The sequence below is a fragment of the Telopea speciosissima genome, chromosome 3 (assembly GCF_018873765.1).
Source record: "Telopea speciosissima isolate NSW1024214 ecotype Mountain lineage chromosome 3, Tspe_v1, whole genome shotgun sequence".
Classification (NCBI taxonomy): domain Eukaryota; kingdom Viridiplantae; phylum Streptophyta; class Magnoliopsida; order Proteales; family Proteaceae; genus Telopea; species Telopea speciosissima.
Window position 1 is genome coordinate 35,029,552 of NC_057918.1, and position 6,079 is coordinate 35,035,630.

General features: G+C 33.2%; 1 protein-coding gene across 2 annotated transcripts in view; it reads right to left on the reverse strand.

Moving 5' to 3' along the window:
- LOC122655714 (TSL-kinase interacting protein 1-like) overlaps window positions 1-875 on the reverse strand; it is a 53,222-nt gene extending 52,347 nt beyond the window's left edge. For both annotated transcript variants that reach the window (XM_043850004.1, XM_043850006.1), the window contains exon 1: window positions 694-875. The gene's annotated coding sequence lies outside the window, so the exon portion shown is untranslated. The remainder of the gene's footprint in view (window positions 1-693) is intronic.
- Between the last annotated feature and the right edge of the window lie 5,204 nt (window positions 876-6,079).

Genomic DNA, 6,079 nt, shown 5'->3' on the forward strand with positions numbered 1-6,079 from the left:
CTATAATGAACCAAGCCCGCAAAAATCATCTTTCACACCTTTGCCAAGCATAGAAAACTTGCATTCAATTTTCCACAGATCAAGAAAAACCCAGAAAGACAATGCACTTGATAAGTAAGACCTCGCCAAGCGTAGATATCAGAAAGCAAAGCATCAAACATTTTTCAACCAGGGGGAAGAATATAATGAGCAATATTTAAAATTCAATCAAAATGTGAGTGTAGCCAAAGCATCAAAGTAGTAATGGGATATACGGCATCAGCATGTTTTCAGTAACGACATGATTCGCATAAACGTAACCATTCAAGTAAATCTTTGGCAGAAATGAAGACTATTTTCAGTGAATAAACTTACCACATAAAATAACACAGTTTTCCCAATTCAGGCATTGAAACACACTCAGTTCTGCTTAAAAACCCTATAACGGGGAAAGAAGAAAAAAGACCCTTTTTTTTTTTTTGTGGGTAGATGGACGGGAAGAGAAGAAACTGATAAGACGTCAAATAAGGCAACAAATTGCTGTAACAAATATCATCGTTGGCCATTACTAGAAACGAATTAAAGATTCAAAAGCTAAGTTTAACCTTTCAACTTGGAATTCATCGATATATACATAGTCTTCATCACATCAAACAGAAGTCATGAAAAAAAGGAGGAAAACAAAAAGGAATAAAAATGTTGCACTTTTGATACCTGCAGAAGTATTAGAGTTTCCACTGAACCCAATGATCGCTCCTTCGAGTTCCAGATGAATAAATGGATGAAAAAGAGATTTAGCCAAAAAGAGAAACGGAGGGAAGAATCACCGGCCAGGTGTCCGCAGGGACAGAATAACAGGCTAGAGCGAATTTTACTTTTTGAGAGAGAGATGGGCGTTTTTAGTTAATTCCAAGGTAAAATGGGATTATTACTTCACTTGGAAGATTTTGTTCTTGTCCATATTTTAAAATGAGCCTGGCTCCCCTGCGGGCATCACTGGACATCTGTCATTTTTATTTCAGAAGTACCCCTTTTGTTCACTTAAATGGCAGTGGAAAATTAGAAATATAAACAGATCGAATACGGATCGGATGTGATCAGATTCGGACAGTTTCTATCCCGATATGGATATCTCTGAACGAATACAGATGTGAATCGAATTCAAATTTTTGACTATTTATTTACATCCTTGACTTGTGCAACCCAAACCTTCCTCCCCTCAACAGATTTGATTCACTCTCAATCTATCCATGTCTCTCAGTTATCTTAGCCTCATGATTCTCATTTTCTCATTCTTTAGAACCTATTGAATCTTCAAAAACCCTCTAGTTCGTTACTTACTTAATTTTTTATTATTAGTTGGGTATCTATTCAAATTGGATAAATCTTTTCTAGATTATTCAAATTCAAATCTAGATACCCCTAAACGAATACAGATGCGAATCGAAATAGGATTTTTGAATATTTATTTACATCCCGAAGTGGATTAGAGAAAGACAGACATTAAGCATTGTCCGTACATGCAACGTGCAAGTACGAGTAGTGTAGTACACATGCCCTCAACCCTCACACTCTCTATCCTCGCTGACCATGTGGGCTCTTGTATTTTAATCGTGAGACACGTGTGCAACTAGCCAACTATTGGCTTGACATAGGCTTCACATACAGTTTTCGTGATAACACATGTTTTTTTGCTTCCATAAATGCCCCCTCAATGTTGTCATTAACACTTTAATAGTGTTTAGAGGGGCATTTATGGAAGAAAAAGGATGTGTTATCACGAAACCGTACTTGAAGAGTCGTTTTTCTCCCTTATATGGAGAGTTAATCCGGACCCCCACAAATGCTCTTCCATGCACACTTAATAGCAACAGAATAGACAAATATCATCACTTAATCGTATGTATAGTATACACATATGGGTACGTGGTATAGTCTCAAATTAATTCATCACATGTTTTATCTTAACAAAATTAAATGACAGGTTATCTCTATCGCCCATAAGTGGGCTTTTAAAGCGATGATGGAGACTACATGTCTCTATTAAGGACGATGTTCAAAACTTTCTATTTAATTACTGTTTTTACTTTTCATCAAAAAATAAAAATAAAATACACTAAAGTTCTGTTTGACTACAGGTGAAGTAAAATAAGTAAATTTTCATTGGTATATGTATAATAGAACCAAGTGAGACAAAGAGTAGGAAAAAAAAGTGATTTTTAAATAAGGCATTTCCGTATTTGGTTGGAAATACATGCGAACAACGGCTTTTGATTTTTACTTGACTTTCACTCACTTGGCCATTTGAAAAAGAAAATTTATCACAATTGATTTGATTGTAGAGTTAATTCCATTGCCGTAGTTTGACATTAAATCACAACTTTCCTTTTTCACAATATTATGGTGATGGTTTAGTGCATAATTTCAAATGATTGTGTTGAGACCTAAACCATTAGGCTAGAAATTAAGATGCATTTTAAGAACTTTCCTTATTATAATATTCAATGATACTTATCATGATTAATTGTGTAAATCTAATTTTTAAATAGGGTATTTTCATATTTGGTTGGAAATACATATGAACAAAAGGCTTTTGTGTTTTTACTTGACTTTCACTCACTTTACCATTTTAATTAAAAAAATTCATTTTTTACCACTACTGGTTTAATCGTAGAATTAATTCCAATGTTGTAGTTTGGCATTAAATTACAACTTCCCTTCTTCACAATTCTTAAGGTGATGATTTAGTGCATAATGTCAAATAATTGTGTTGAGATCTAGACTATTAGGCCGAAAATTAAGATGCATTTTAAGAACTTTCCTTATTATAATCTTCAATGATTCTTATCATGATAAACTGTGTAAATTCATTATTCATATTCAAAAAATTAGAAAAAGGACATGAAATATAATTACATAGCCGTAAAGGAAACCTAAGTTACATGGTTCAGTTATTTGAGCCACATCACATACTGATCCAATGATTAGATAAATAGGTCAACCTTTGGATTTGCCACAAAAATATTGTTTCTACTTTAATTTTATAATTTTCCTTGTATATCCTTGTATTGTTTATATATTGTTCAAAGTTGAATTTTCAATACTTTTCGATTTCTTCAGTGATCCTCACATATTGTGTTTGGTTTTAAACTTTGTTCATTAACAAAAATTGCCTCCACATTGCAAATTGATTTGGTCATTTTGAATGTTTGATAGAGGATACACCTTGCATTGAACATTTTATCCTTCTATCTCCAATGTTCACTAAATGTACATATGAATAGGTCAGATATATTTTTGAAAAAATAGTCAAATAGGCTTTTAATTATCAAATTAAATGAAACTGACAAACAAAATAAAAAGATTTGTACCTTAAAACATTAGACCCTTATAGTTTATCACCTTTATTTACTCTATGCATTTTATGATATAAATTTTGAATCCATCCACAGTATGTTACAGAGAGAGAGATTTGAAAACAATCAATAATTTTTTTGCCAACCCCCATAAACTACAGTCTTAGTTACAACCAACAACTGCTTAGCTCAGTTGGTGAGCCGTGGTGCGCTTCATGCCCATGCTCACCAAGAGGTCTCGAGTTCGAGTCTCTTGGCTGGTATCTTATCCCCTCCCCGGTTCGATCCCCCCCCCCCCCTCTATCAACTATATATGTAAAGCTCCCAATTACCAAAAAAAAAAACAGTCTTAGTTACATATTAAAGGAGATAAATAGAGCAAAATAAAGAAAAAAAAAACCAAAGATTTTTATTGCACATACCATCTACGTGTCAATTTCATTTTTGAAATAAGGGAGGGAGGGTTCCACAATATCCATATCCAGAATTTCTTATACCACACCTTCCATGACTTCCAGGCCTTGTTAATTGGGCTCAAATATAGTGGATATGTTGTCGACATCATCATCAAACTATGTATGTTTAAATTTCTTAGTAATCTAACATCTCTAAGAATTATCATAAAGACTTAAAATGTTTGAACAATTTAAAAAAATAAATTCACTAGGAGTCATTCAAAAATACAAGGAGAAATATCCATTACATGATGGCCAAATTATTAAATTGGACCACCAAACTTGATTTGTGACATACCCAATTATTCCCTACTAGGACTTGGTGGATCACATCTGTCTAGAAACCTTTCCATTGTGTTTGTCATTTTCAGCCACGTAGACTGATGACTAGGCAAGCAGAACGTTGTATAGAATCGAACCGCCTTAATAGGTGACCTCTCAAATTTTGCATCCTATATTAGTTGTATGACCCATCATGTACATGCTTTCACCCTTGATTTTTCAGTGGTTCTCGTAGAATTATTCCAATTGATTTATTTCTTATATGATTTAAACTTCTTTGAGCTCCTTTGGTGACAAAAGAAGGTTTCAGATTGTATTTAAAATATTTCAATCAAGGTTAGATGATACTGTGAGCAATAAGCCAGCCAAATTTGAGCCCCTAAACCATGTGGCAGTTATTTTGCAAGGCATAACATAAGGTGTTCCAAACCCAAGTGTGATGGAAATATGCTTCAAATAAATAATACCCTTTGCAACTTATAATTAACACTTAAAATGGAAAACTATTATAGATAAACCTAATGAATTCTAATCCTATATTTTATCTTTACAGTCCCTTCTGCCGAATAAGGAAAAAAAGAAAAGAAAAGAAAAACAATCACATATAAAAGACAATGGGGGCACAAAATAAGAAAGAAGTAGCTTCAAATTATCTTGAATTTGTTTTTTTTTTTTTTTTTTTCTTTCCAAAATGATAAGAAGATAAGGTAAGAAAAAAATGAAATATTTCTGATATTCATCAATCGATCATTCTTAAAGGGGAAAAGAAAAGAAAAGAAAAAAAATATCCTTCAATACATCCAAAGATGCATGCGTGCATACATAAGGATGTACATGCATCACTAGGCATTTTGTCCATTTAATTTGATTAATTATCCTTCAAACATAAGTTGGTGTTAGAAATTTTTACTATGTATTTACCACGTCAAGAATAAGAATTTTTTTTTTAAAGGAAAAGAATAAAACCCTAGCAACGTATAGGAACAAAAGTTCATAACTAGCTCACATATTGACTTCTTGCTCCTTGGAAAAAGTTGTATTGCGCACCCTAGAACTGGTTAAACCGGGCCACATTCAAACCTGATTCTTTCCTCTAACAGCTCTAGGCTTTGATTTTAAAGAAAGGCGTAAGATTTCATTCACTCACAGAGAAGGAAGAATCCCCGCATCATTGGTGATTATTTGACCTAATATATTACCCACAACCATCTCCATCCACCTGCCAGTTGTCAATCCTTTTTAAATTCCAATACTTGTGTGGTTTGATATACATTGTTGTAGCTCTTACTTAATAGCTTGAGCTTTTGGGATAGGCATTGTAACACTACAAATGACCCAATCAAGTCTACTCAAATTGCACATCAAAGAATTAAATTTCCATCTATTGCAAGAAAGCAAAATGAATTAATTACAAAAGAAAATAGAAACTTTTGAAATCATCTTTGCGTAGATAACTGAAAATCTAACAAAATATGATAATTAAACTTTTAAAGTGGACTCTTTATTTTCTTAACCATATCCCTGTATGTAAAGTAAAATTTGATTAGAAAAATTTCCATTTTATTGCTCTTTTAGTTTAATTTCATTTCCCTTCCCCAAAATCTGACCAGACAGAGCCTAAATCAATTGTAGTTCTCATTTTAATTTCAACAGAATGATTGAGATATTTTGAGGCATGGCTTGCAATATGAGACTCAAAACTCATGCCAAATGAAGTCAATGAGTGCAGTTGTCATTGTGCTTGTGTTGCAACAATGCAATCTGAACCCAGGTGCCTAGACTAGTCTTTTCTGATAACTGATATGATAATTCATCATTCGGAATGCAGAAATGCAGACACAGGCTCAAACATTGAAAATATTAAATATAAATACGACAAGTACAAACATGTTCCATTGTATGGTACAAGATTGAGTTCTATCTGCATTATATGTTACAAAAGGAGTTGATTGAGAAACATGTGTGCAACCTGTAACTGGTAGGGCATCTCGGAATATGAACAAAGAG